Source organism: Schistocerca nitens, chromosome 8 (assembly GCF_023898315.1).
Source record: "Schistocerca nitens isolate TAMUIC-IGC-003100 chromosome 8, iqSchNite1.1, whole genome shotgun sequence".
Taxonomy (NCBI): domain Eukaryota; kingdom Metazoa; phylum Arthropoda; class Insecta; order Orthoptera; family Acrididae; genus Schistocerca; species Schistocerca nitens.
This window is the reverse complement of record NC_064621.1, coordinates 141,620,058-141,634,801: the sequence shown is the minus strand read 5'-3', so window position 1 is coordinate 141,634,801 and position 14,744 is coordinate 141,620,058.

The following is a 14,744-nucleotide window of genomic DNA, read 5'->3' as shown; positions in this document are numbered from 1 at the left end:
CTTGAAAAAGCTAATGGTCGCCTTGAATGTGTTCTTTGAGCAGTAGTTCGAACGTTGTCTTACGAAGTGAATTGACACAGTGCCTGGGATAGTTATATTGCCTATGTAGATCGCATACAGGAATCAACTGAGTGTATGTCACATGAGGCAGTATGTACACTAATGGCCATTAAAATTGCTACACCAAGAAGAAATGCACATGATAAACGGGTATTCATTGGACAAATATATTATACTATAAATGACATGTGATTACATTTTCACGCACTTTGGGAGCATAGATCCTGAGAAATCAGTACCCAGAACAACCACCTCTGGCCGTAACAACGACCTTGATACGCCTGGCCATTGCGTCAGAGCTTGGATGGCGTGTACAGGTACAGCTGCCCACGCAGCTTCAACACGATACCACAGTTCATCAAGAGCACTGACTGGCGTATTGTGACGGGCCAGTTGCTCGGCCACCATTGACCAAACGTTTTCAATTGGTGAGAGATCTGGAGAATGTGCTGGCCAGGGCAGCAGTCGAACATTTTCTGTATCCAGAAAGGCCCGTACAGGACCTGCAACATGCGGTCGTGCATTATCCTGCTGAAATGTAGGGTTTCGCAGGGATCGAATGAAGGATAGAGCCATGGGTTGTCACACATCTGAAATGTTCAAAGTGCCGTCAATGCGAACAAGAGGTGACCGAGACATATAACCAATGGCACCCCATACCATCACACTCGGTGATACGCCATATGGCGATGACGAATACACGCTGCCAATGTGCGTTCACTACGATGTCGCCAAACACGGATGCGACCATCATGATGCTGTAAACAGAACCTGGATTCGTTCGAAAAAATGACGTTTTGCCATTCGTGCACCCAGGTACGTCGTTGAGTACACCATCGCAGGCGCTCCTGTCTGTGATGCAGGTAACCGCAGCCATGGTCTCCGAGCTGACAGTCCGTGCTGCTGCAAACGTCGTCGAACTGTTCGTGCAGATGCTTGTTGTCTTGCAAACGTCCCCATCTGTTGACTCATGGATCGAGACGTGGCAGCACGATCCGTTACAACTCTGCGGATAAGATGCCTGTCATCTCGACTGGTAGTGATACGAGGACGTTGGGATCCAGCACGGCGTTCCGAATTACCCTCCTGAACCCATCGATTCCATATTCTGCTAACAGTCAGTGGATATAGACCAACGCGAGCAGCAATGTCGCGATACGATAAACCGAAATCGCGATAGGCTACAATCCGACCTTTATCAAAGTCTGAAACGGGATGGTACCCATTTCTCCTGCTTACACGAGGCATCACAATAACGTTATACCAGGCAACGCCGGTCAACTGCTGTTTGTGTATGGGAAATCGGTTGGAAACTTTCCTCATGTCAGCACGTTGTAAGTGTCACCACCGGCGCTAACCTCTTGTGAATGCTCTGCAAGGCTAATCATTTGCATATCACATCATCTTCCTGTCGGTTAAATTTCGCGCCTGCAGTACGTCATCTTCGTGGTGTAGCAACTTTAATGGCCAGTAGTGTAGATGGCCTGTGAGCTCCTCTTTTGAACTTGATAAATTCCTACCTGGAGTGGACTGTGAGCTCCTCTTTTCAACTTGATAAATTCCTACCTGGAGTGGACTGTGAGCTCCTCTTTTGAACTTGATAAATTCCTACCTGGAGTGGACTGTGAGCTCCTCTTTTGAATTTGATAAATTCCTACCTGGAGTGGACTGTGAGCTCCTCTTTTGAACTTGATAAATTCCTACCTGGAGTGGACTGTGAGCTCCTCTTTTCAACTTGATAAATTCCTACCTGGAGTGGACTGTGAGCTCCTCTTTTGAACTTGATAAATTCCTACCTGGAGTGGACTGTGAGCTCCTCTTTTGAACTTTATAAATTCCTACCTGGAGTGGACTGTGAGCTCCTCTTTTGAACTTGATAAATTCCTACCTGGAGTGGACTGTGAGCTCCTCTTTTGAACTTTATAAATTCCTACCTGGAGTGGACTGTGAGCTCCTCTTTTGAACTTGATAAATTCCTACCTGGAGTGGACTGTGAGCTCCTCTTTTCAACTTGATAAATTCCTACCTGGAGTGGACTGTGAGCTCCTCTTTTGAACTTTATAAATTCCTACCTGGAGTGGACTGTGAGCTCCTCTTTTGAACTTTATAAATTCCTACCTGGAGTGGACTGTGAGCTCCTCTTTTGAACTTGATAAATTCCTACCTGGAGTGGACTGTGAGCTCCTCTTTTGAACTTGATAAATTCCTACCTGGAGTGGACTGTGAGCTCCTCTTTTGAACTTGATAAATTCCTACCTGGAGTGGACTTATGTGAAGTAAAACTGTTAACCCGCTACTTGAAGTCAATTTCAAAGCAGGTAGAGTAGAAAAATTCCAAAACGACTCAGCAACATAATTAATTGTATTTTAAACATAGCTGCACAACAGCAACGGTTCCACGTAATAAAATAATAAACAGCCGACCAGTTGCAATGGAAAAGAATTCTTTACCTAGGTTTCAACTAATTTAAATTTGGGTCGGTTGTGAGCTCTGCAACATCCATGTACTAATTTATATTTACGTGACAAACCCTATTTTTAGGGCTATATTTTAATTTTGACAAATGGATCTATGCAGACATTTGTAAAAACGGCGATGATACATCAGTCCATACTAATGTAAAATTGCCACCTTCTGAAGAACACAAATTTAAATTTGTTGAAACCTAGGTAAATAATTCTTTATCCATTGCAACTGGTCGGCTGTTTATAATTTTAAATAATTAATTGTATAACAAAGGGGCTATGCTTCGCCGGCCGGAGGGGCCGAGCGGTTCTAGACGCTACAGTCTGGAACCGTGCGACCGCTAGGGTCGTAGGTTCGAATCCTGCCTCCGGCATGGATGTGTGTGATGTCCTTAGGCTAGTTAGGTTTAAGTAGTTCTAAGTTCTAGGGAAATGATGACCTGAGAAGTTAAGTCCCATAGTTCTCAGAGCCATTTGAACCATTTGGCTATGCTTCCCCAGTAGAAACCCAGGGAAGTTATTTTGCTTCATCACCTTATGGTTAAGAAAGAGAAGACATTTACAACACAAAATGAAGGCACTTGTCCCAATGTACAAGTGACTTCTCCTGTAAATACAGAAATCCAACTGCCTGACCTCACTGTGAGGTAACATTTTGACCGTTTAAAGCTGTATCACGGTCAAGCTGTGCCACTCCCTGCACTTCCACCCACCACATCGCACAGTAGTCAACTGCAACTACAGGCACTGTTATGAAGAAAGTGAGGAAGGAAAACTTCAAGCTGCTCTCAGCACATGGCGATTATGCCTTGGGATTCAAGCACTCGTATGCCTTGAGGTCAAGACACTGAAATACAGTTAGTGAAGTGGATTATGTATATCATTTTGCGCTGAATACAAGTGATTTTATTTTCAGATGTAATTTGCTTATTGATGCTTTACGGGCATGAATTATGATGTTTATTGGGCTTTTTGGGTTTTACATTTTACTATAAAGAAATTATGCCAAGCTATTGGAACCAGTTGCCTGCCGAACTTAGTTCACTGTTTTTCTTATGTGGTACTACTGTGTAGGAAGTTGATTGAGCTGCTTTCTATAATGTAGGGTGCAATGCTGTGGTATACGTTATGATGTATTAAGAGCAAAGCAATAAGAGCAGTGACAAAGTGATAATGTAAAATTTTAAATTGGTTACCAGAACTAATTTCGTATACAGTTGATAAGAACCTAAGGTGATGTTACTTTAGTTGTTTTACAGTAATAAGGTACTAGTTTAAGTGAATGTGAAGCTGCCACTAATCAATACCAATGTTGTTGGTGTTGTTGTGATCTTCAGTCCTGAGACTGGTTTGATGCAGCTCCACATTCTACTCTATCCTGTGCAAGCTTCTTCATCTCCCAGTACCTACTTCAACCTACATCCTTCTGAATCTGCTTAGTGTATTCATCTCTTAGTCTCCCTCTGCGATTTCTACCCTCCACGTTGCCCTCCAATACTAAATTGGTGATCCCTTGATGCCTCAGAACATGTCCTACCTACCGATCCCTTCTTCTAGTCAAGTTGTGCCACAAACTTCTCTTCTTCCCAATCCTATTCAATACCTACCCGTTAGTTATGTGATCTACCCATCTAACCTTCAGCATTCTTCTGTAGCACCACATTTCGAAAGCTTCTCTTCTTGTCCAAGCTATTTATCATCCATGTTTCACTTCCATACATGGCTACACTCCATACAAATACTTTCAGATACGACTTCCTGACACTTAAATCTGTACTCGATGTTAACAAATTTCTCTTCTTCAGAAACGCTTTCCTTGCCATTGTTAGTCTACATTTAATATCCTCTCTACTTCGACCATCATCAGTTATTTTGCTCCCCAAATAGCAAAACTCCTTTACTACTTTAAGTGTCTCATTTCCTAATCTAATTCCCTCAGCATCACCCGACTTAATTCGACTACATTCCATTATCCTCGTTTTACTTTTGTTGATGTTTATCTTAGATCCTCCTTTCAAGACACTATCCATTCCGTTCAACTGCTGTTCCAAGTACTTTGCTGTCTCTTACAGAATTACAATGTCATCGGCAAACCTCAAAGTTTTTATTTCTTCTCCATGGATTTTAATACCTACTCCGAATTTTTCTTTTGTTTCCTTCACTGCTTGCTCAATATACAGATTCAATAACATCGGGGAGAGGCTACAACCCTGTCTCACTGCCTTCCCAACCGCTGCTTCCCTTTCATGTCCCTCGACTGTTATAACTGCCATCTGGTTTCTGTACAAATTATCGATAGCCACCTTCAGCGTTTGAAAGAGAGTATTCCAGTCAACATTGTCAAAAGCTTCCTCTAAGTCTACAGATGCTAGAAACGTAGGTTTGCCTTTCCTTAATCTAGGTTCTAAGATAAGTCGTAGGGTCAGTATTGCCCTACTTGTTTCAACATTTCTACGGAATCCAAACTAATCTTCCCCGAGGGCGGCTTCTACTAGTTTTTCCATTCGCCTGTAAAGAATTCGCGTTAGTATTTTGCAGCCGTGACTTATAAAACTGAGAGTTCGGTAATTTTCACATCTGTCAACACCTGCTTTCTTTGGAATCGGAATTATTACATTCATCTTGAATTCTGAGGGTATTTCGCCTCTCTCATACATCTTGCTCACCAGGTGGTAGAGTTTTGTCAGGACTGTCTCTCAACGCTATCAGTAGTTGTAATGGAATGTTGACTACTCCTGGGGCCTTGTTTCGACTCAGGCCTTTCAGTGCTCTGTCAAACTCTTCACGTAGTATCATATCTCCAATTTCATCTTCATCTACATACTCTTCCATTTCCATAATATTGTCCTCAAGTACATCGCCCTTGTATAGACCCTCTATATACTCCTTCCACCTTTCTGCTTTCCCTTTTTTGCTTAGAACTGGGTTTCCATCTGATCTCTTGATATTCATACAAGCGGTTCTCTTTTCTCCAAAGGTCTCATTAATTTTCCTATAGACAGTATCTATCTCAAACATAGTGAGATAAGCCTCTACATTCTTATATTTGTCCTCTAGCCATCCCTGCTTAGTCATTTTGCACTTCCTGTCGATCTAATTTTTGAGACTTCTGTATTCCTTTTTTCCTGCTTCGTTTACTGCATTTTTATATTTTCTCCTTTCATTAATTAAATTCAATATTTCTTCTGTTACCCAAGGATTTTTTTACCTACTTGATCCTCTGCTGCATTCACTACTTCATCCCTCAAAGGTACGCCGGTCGAAGTGGCCGTGCGGTTAAAGGCGCTGTAGTCTGGAACCGCGAGACCGCTACGGTCGCAGGTTCGAATCCTGCCTCGGGCATGGATGTTTGTGATGTCCTTAGGTTAGTTAGGTTTAACTAGTTCTAAGTTCTAGGGGACTAATGACCACAGCAGTTGAGTCCCATAGTGCTCAGAGCCATTTGAACCTCAAAGGTACCCATTCTTCTTCCACTGTATTTCTTTCCCCCATTCCTGTCAATTGTTCCCTTATACTCTCCCTGAAACTCTGTACAACCTCTGGTATAGTCGGTTTATCCAGGTCCCATCTCTTTAAATTCCCACCTTTTTGCTGTTGCTTCAGTTCTAATCTACAGTTCATAACAAACAGATTGTGGTCAGAGACCACATCTGCCCCTGGAAATGTCTTACAATTTAAAACCTGGTTCCTAAATCTCTGTCTTACCATTATACAATCTATCTGAAGCCTGTCAGTATCTTCAGGCTGCTTCCATATATACAACCTTCTTTTATGATTCTAGAACGTAGTGTTAGCTATGATTATGTTGTGCTCTGTGCAAAATTCTACCAGGCGGCTTCCTCTTTCATTTCTTACCCCCAATCCATATTCACCTACGACGTTTCCTTCTCTCCCTTTTACTACTACCGAATTCCAGTCACCCATGACTATTAAATTTTCGTCTCCCTTCACTGTGAGTAATTTCTTTTATTTCATCATACATTTCTTCAATTTCTTCGTCATCTGCAGAGCTAGTTGGCTTATAAAATTGTACTACAGTAGTAGGCGTGGGCTTCGTGTCTATCTTGGCCACAAAAATGCGTTCACTGAGTTGTTTGTAGTAGCTTACCGGCACTCCAATTTTTTTAATTCATTATTAAACCTACTCCTGTATTACCCCTATTTGATCTTGTATTTATAGTCCTGTATTCACTTGACCAAAAGTCTTGTTCCTCCTGCAACCAAACCTCACTAATTCCCACTATATCTAACTTAACCTATCCATTTCCCTTTTTAGATTTTCTAACCTACCTGCCCGATTAAGGGATCTGACATTCCACGCTCCGATTCGTAGAACGCCAGTTTTCTTTCTCCTGATAACGATTTCCTCCTGAGTAGTCCCCGCCCGGAGATCCGAATGGGGGACTATTTTACCTCCAGAATATTTTACCCAAGAGGACACCATCATCATTTAACCATACAGTAAAGCTGCATGCCCTCGGGAAAAATTACGGCTGTAGTTTCCCCTTGCTTTCAACGGTTCGCAGTACCAGCTCAGCAAGGCCGTTTTGGTTAGTGTTACAATGCCAGATCAGTCAATCATCCAGACTGTCGCCCCTGCAACTACAGAAAAGGCTGCTGCCCCTCTTCAGGAACCACACGTTTGTCTGGCCTCTCAACAGATACCCCTCCGTTGTGGTTGCACCTACGGTACGGCTATCTGTATCGCTGAGGCACGCAAGCCTCCCCACCAACGGCAAGGTCCTTGGTTCATGGTTCATGGTTCAATACCAATACAGCATAAATATGCTGCTCCGAATATTTGAAGTGTTGTTTGAAACGACATTGAATACTGATTACTTTTGCGCAAGTGAGTGAAGGTTTTCTACACCTTCTGAAATGAACTTTTTTACTAACACATTTACCCAGACGCAAACGAGGTGTAAACAGTAATTAGTTGTTATGAGATAGGGACTGCTGTTTTGAGATAGAGGTGTTGCTATACCTGTTCATAAGAAATATATGGAAGTTAAGTAATAAAGTGGTTTCCACTATTAAGGGAATGGTTTCCTTATAGGAATAATAAATTTTTTCTTCGGCCAAATTTCTTACGGAACAACTACAAAAGATATGAATTTCCACTGATTGAAGTTGATCGACTGTCATTTTACTATCAGAGATTACTGTCCGGATTCACTGATCTTTGCCCACCATGAGAGAGTAGAACTACTTATTCAAAAATGTAACTGCCTTAGAGACAAGAGATAAAGAATTTGATCCTATTGCACAACAAAGTAGTGTATTTTAAGGTGTTATTTATCACACTCTGTTAATCATCAGCTGCCGCGCGGGATTAGGCGAGCGGCCTAAGGCGCTGCAGTCGTGGACTGTGCGGCTGGTCCCGGCGGAGGTTTGAGTCCTCCCTCGGGCCGGCCAGAGTGGCTGAGCGGTTATAGGCGCTACAGTCTGGAACCGCGCGACAACTGCGGTCGCAGGTTCGAATCCTGCCTCGGGCATGGGTATTTGTGATGTCCCTAGGTTAGTTAGGTTTAAGTATTTCTAAGTTCTAGGGGACTGATGACCACAACAGTTAAGTCCTATCGTGCTCAGAGCCATTTGGACCATTTTGAACCTCCCTCGGGCATGGGTGTGTGTGTTTGTGCTTAGGATAATTTAGGTTAAGTAGTGTGTACGCTCAGGGACTGAAGACCTTAGCAGTTAAGTCCCATAACATTTCACACACAACAACAACTAATCATCAGCTACCAGTGGATTATGAAAAAAAAAAAAGTTCAAATGTGTGTTAAATCTTACGGGACTTAACTGCTAAGGTCATCAGTCCCTAAGCTTACACACTACTTAACCTAAATCATCCTAAGGACACAGACCCATGCCCGAGGGAGGACTCTAATCTCCACCGGGACCAGCCGCGCACTCCACGACTGCAGCGCCTTAGACTGCTCGGCTAATCCCGCGCGGCACACACGATGCAGTGGATCGTGAAATTATATGTTTGGAGTTAACATTAATTCATACAGTTAGTAACGCATAGAAGTCACGTACTTGCCCCTCTTCCATAACATCTGCAAAGACAACTGTTGACAGATATCTAAAATTTTCGTAACACACACCAGCGGAAAACAGTAGTTTATGTAACAACATTATCTGAATCTTGTGTTGATCTTCTGTACACAATAAGTAGGATACACCATAAACATTTAGTAGTAAACAGGCCCATACGTGCTGAAGAGGCAGTGTTCGTTTTGATTTGGCAATAACTCCGTTCATTAGAGGGTGTTTGTGTGCTGTGTACACGAGAGAGTGTATGAAACAAAAGGTAAGTCTTGGTGCTGGTGATCTGCAGTGGAAAGAACAGCGTTTCACACTACTGATCTGATGAAACAAGCTACGCAACTAGTGACATATTTTGTACAGCAGCAAAGGGTATTGCTCTACCGTGCAATGACAGCATAACTATTAAATTGGAAATTTTATAAGGTAATGTGATTGGCGGACAAAGTCAAAGACAGTTACCACAAGCAAATGCAGCCGTCTGGAACAGACAGATCCCTCCGAGCTAAGGGACTCCATTACACTGTATGCGTGGCCTGAAGTGCAAATTCTGCAACTAGAGCGCGCCAGCTAACGCAGGCTGCTGCTTTGCACTGTCATCTGCCACGCTAGGCACAAACGTAGACATGTATAGCGCGTGAGGCACGGCGTAAAGCAGGGTGCATTTTTGTAACTTACCAGGTTTGAAGTGAGACCGCGCAAACTGGGACGCGACGGTATGGTTATGCGACCTGCGCCTGCGCCATGCCGCGTGTCGATGTGGTGCACAGCTTCTCCTACTGTGGGAGAGGCGGGACGGGGGGAGGGAAAGCAGTCCTCCCATAACCATGCTCCCTTCGACACTTGCACGTAAGGGCAGTGCTAGTGCTGGCCATCCGAAAAATATTGTCCCACTACTGAACTTAATTGCTGTATAGTAGTGTTTCGTTTTGCGCCACTTAAGCCCTCGATCATTTTTCATTTGTATATTATATTTTTCAATTGTTTATATCCATACAGCTTTGCTCTTTCATTTCGTTATTGTTTTTATTTTGTCAACAAAAACCTACAGTAACTAGTAGACCATTAACCATTGGGATTATATCTCCTGCCTTCACAATGTCCTCAAATAGCGAGAAGGGAGAGACGATTCATCGTGAGGGTAGTGAAATAGCAAGGAATTTTTGTAGAATCATGCGATCAAGAAGCAAGACAGGACATTATGTAGAGAAACAATTTTGTCATAGCGCTGCCTATTGTGCTGGCGTAACTGTACCATGTTACAAAAGCTCTAAAAGTGGGATTTTTCACAACTACACTACTGGCCATTAAAATTGCTACACCAGGAAGATGACGTGCTACAGATGCGAAATTTAACCGACAGGAAGAGGATGCTGTGATATGCAAATGATTAGCTTTTCACACTAGGTTGGCGCCGGTGACGACACCTACAACGTGCTGACATGAGGAAAGTTTCCAACCGATTTCTCATACACAAACGGCAGTTGACCAGCGTTGACTGGTGAAAAGTTGTTGTGATGCCTCGTGTAAGGAGGATAAATGGGTACCATCACGTTTCAGACTTTGATAAAGGTCGGATTGTAGCCTATCGCGATTGCGGTTTATCGTATCGCGACATTGCTGCTCGCGTTGGTCGAGATCCAATGACTGTTAGCAGAATATGGAATCGGTGGGTTCAGGAGGGTTATACGGAACGCCGTGGTGGATGCCATCGGGCTCGTATCACTAGCAGTCGAGATGACAGCCATCTTATCCGCATGGCTGTAACGAATCGTGCAGCCACGTCTCGATCCCTGAGTCAACAGATGGGGCGTTTGCTAGACCACAGCCACAAGCACGAACAGTTCGACAACGTTTGCAGCAGCATGAACTATCAGCTCGGGGACCATGGCTTCGGTTGCCATTGAAGCTGCATCACAGACAGGAGCGCCTGCGATGGTGTACTCAACGACGAACCTGGGTGCACGAATGGCAAAACGTCATTTCTTCGGATGAATCCAGGTTCTGTTTACAGCATCATGATGGTCGCATCCGTGTTTGGCGACAACGTGGTGAACGCACATTGGAAGCCTGTATTCGTCATCGCCATACTGGTGAATCACCCGCCGTGATGGTATGGGGTCCCATTGGTTACACATCTGGGTCTCCTGTTGTTCGCATTGACGGCACTTTGAACAGTGGACGTTACATTTCAGATGTGTTACGACCCGTGACTCTACTCTTCATTCGATCCCTAAGAAACCGTACGTTTCAGCAGGATAATGCACTACAGCATGTTGCAAGACATGTACGGGCCTTTCTGGATACAGAAAATGTTCGACTGCTGCCCTGGCCAGCACATTCTCCAGAGCTCTCACCAATTGAAAACGTCTGGTCAATGGTGGCCGAGCAACTGGCTCGTCACAGTACGCCAGTCACTACTCTTGATGAACTGTGGGATCGTGTTGAAGCTGCATGGGCAGCTGTACCTGTACACGCCATCCAAGCTCCGTTTGACTCAATGCCCAGGCGTATCAATGCCGTTCTTATGGCCAGAGTTGGTTGTTCTGGATACTGATTTCTGAGGATCTATGCGCCCAAATTGTGTGAAAATGTAATCACATGTCAGTTCTAGTATAATGTATTTGTCAAATGAATACCCGTTTATCATCTGCATTTCTTCTTGGTGTAGCAATTTTAATGGCCAATAGTGTATATCCCCTTTACACTCCTGGTAAAAAGCGTCGAAGAGCTGAAGGACGTAAGTTTGATTGTGATTACTTGCATACTGATGTAATTAGAGACAATATACTACATGTATTTCACTGTAAACTAGAACCATTTGAGAAAGCCTACTGAATGATAATATTATAATCATTGCGTAGTGACGAGAAAAAGCATTTTATTGGTTGTGTACAAGGTATCAGCATTTAAAAAATAAACATAGAACAGGGTATACAAGTGAAGAACGTGGCCGGTATTATTGCGAAAGTATCAGTACCGTCAAAGAATGTGGTGATCTGATATATTTAATTTGCTAAAATGTATTGCTGACAAAGGCAGCCCTAATCCGTGACAATGTTTCTCTAGTGGCGTGAAATCTTTCTCTTACATGGCAATCTTGACTAGCTTCCATGTTCATGTAGCGCTCGTTATTCTGAGCTGCTGACAGTACACTGTGTGGTGTCACCGCCAGACACCACACTTGCTAGGTGGTAGCCTTTAAATCGGCCGCGGTCCGTTAGTATACGTCGGACCCGCGTGTCGCCACTATCAGTGATTGCAGACCGAGTGCCGCCACACGGTAGGTCTAGAGAGACTTCCTAGCACTCGCCCCAGTTGTACAACCGACTTTGCTAGCGATGGTTCACTGACAAAATACGCTCTCCTTTGCCGAGACGATAGTTAGCATAGCCTTCAGCTACGTCATTTGCTACGACCTAGCAAGGCGCCAGTACCAGTGAATAATGTACAGTCAAGAGCGACGCTCATCATTAATGGATTAAAGTTAAGTATTCCAACAGCTACGTCCGTTTTTTCTAAAGTCTAATTTCCTTGTCCTGTTCCAGACCTCACGCCATCCGGCGTGAGCTAAAACGCGTGCCTTTCGGCTTCCTCTATTAATACGGTATGGCTCTCCTGTCAACTCACAACACACTGACCATCGTGTTCTGCAGTGGATCAGTTGTTTACTTTTCTCAATAATATCTCTTTTATTCGCAAATAACGTTGTCAGTTTGGCAAGTCGTAAGTGAGTAAGCAGCATCTGACATGTGCACACCAGTCTGCCTGAAGGCGCATTCGTCATTATTTTCTTATTTCCTGAGATGAAGAACAGAAAGAAAATCCTTATTAAGTTTTTACATTCCAGTCGATTTCTATAAAAATACGATGTGTTATGGAGCTTCTGCAAAAACTGCACCGGAATTAGCAATTTATCTTTGTGTGAACTGTTAAACTTTTCTCTTTTGAAGATGCATCATCATTTATAAGTTACGTCTACATTTCTCTTGTTGACAGGTTTAATTGTGATGCCGTTGCTAAAACATAGTATAATTTCAGCAAAATCACCTTGCAGCAGCTATTGTGACAGAATCCTGAAACAAAGTGTCTGATTAAACCAGCAGCTGACGATTGGAGAAGTCAACGGCTTACATGAAACACCTCATTGTGTGGGTTTGCAGTATCATAAAAGAACAAAACTTCAAAAAGATTTTCCTGCATTAACCATTTGGCAAAACGCTCTCCAACTGCCGTCCTGTCATTTTCAAAAATCTGGTTTCTATATTTCTACTTTTTTAGGAATGTTATGAATATTTCGTTCTCGCAAGCATGCGTTTGTAAGTGAGCGGTTATATGACAACTATTTCCTCGAAACTGGGTACAGACACAAACTCTTTCCAAGTGTAAGGAAAAATTTAATATTGTAGATAAATTACATACCCGCCAAAATATAGTGTAATATGCACTAAATGGTAAATCATAACGACCCATATTTTTCATTGTAAGCTCTTAGAATTTTGTGCAGTGTCTTACTTAAATAAGAATACCACAATAAACATAATCATTAGCGAGATAATCGGTACTTCACCATGAAGCTGACATATAAAGCTACAAGATGGAAAAATATTTTTTTTACTGAACAGTTTCTATGCAATCGTTTGAAAAAGAATACAGGACGAGTGCCTCGTTTCTGTAGTGCAGTTCGTCGCCAACAGGCACGCGGTGAAACAGCTTTTGCGTGTTATCGTTGTCCCAGTTCGTGCTTCATCCCATCAGTGTTAGTAAGAGGTGATCACTTCTTCAATTGTCATTTCCCCATATGTGAAGTAATTAACTAAAAATGGGGTTACATTGTAAGGATAGTTGCTCTGAAGGGAGTAGCTAAGTGCACCCCAGATATCTACCATTATCTAAGTAATATTGGATGCTAATACTTGTCTATTGGTTTAATGATTGTGCTTGATGTTTCTTGGATTATTCAGTCTTTACTGCGACCACTGAATTTTCTATTCTCTTCAGGAGTGAAATGAGATCGCTATCGCTATTAACTTAGTCACAAATGGTTTCCTTAACCTTATGTACTTAGGTTTGTTTGACAGAATTTTACTTTGTCCTTTTACTTTTTTGCGGAATACTGCTTCCATCATTGACAAAGTAGGGATAGCTCCGAAGTCAATTGAACTTACGACTGAGGCTGATAAACAGTGACAGTATTGTCCATTTCCGTTAATACCACAAGTGGTCCACAACGCCGCGTGTTCAGGTGTTTTCTCTACCATCCATAGCAGGAGTTCATTAGAGGGTAATATGTTAGCGAAGCTGGACGTTACGGTATTTATATTTCCATTTTCAACCTGCAATGTGTAGAGAGGGGTCAGCTCTTGGACCGTACTCTAAAGTGTCTATGGTACATGAAATTGTTCATGTCCGAACAATTCTTTGTCGCATCTGAAATCTGTTCGTATATACATTCCAATCTAGATACAATACTTATGATCGGACTCCATTTTTAAAACCGTCATTTAACCTACTGACTGTATTATTGAATATCCCTCACACCTAAATAGAATATTGTGATGCTTTTATTGCTCATTCCTGAAGCAAGATGTTCGTAATGCTAAATATTCCCGATAAATGACCAATGGGTTATAATGATCCACTAAGGAATACAATGCACTGAACACCCAAGAAGGGAATATTTGTCTACATTACAGTGGCTTTTTCGGTCATTTAAACTTACTGACTACTTATTGCTTACTTTTTTATGCACTTGTGCCCAGGGATTTGGTAGACGATCGCCACATGCTCGCATGATTCTCAGTAATCATTCACAATGAGATATTCACTCTGCAGCGGAGTGTGCGCTGATATGAAACGTCCTGGCAGATTAAAACCGTGTGCCGGACCGAGACTCGAACTCAGGACCTTTGCCTTTCGCGGGCATGTGCTCTACCATCTGAGCTACCCAAGGACGACAAACACCCCGTCCTCACAGCTTTTTGGAAAGTAGGGCACGAGATACTGGCGGAAGTAAAGCTGTGAGGACGGGGTGTGAGTCGTGCTTGGGTATCTCAGTTGGTAGAGCACTTGCCCACTGAAGGCAAAGGTCCCGCGTTCGAGTCTCGATCCGGCACACGGTTTTAATCTGCCAGGAAGTTTCATCTCAGTAATCATATTCGAGTTTT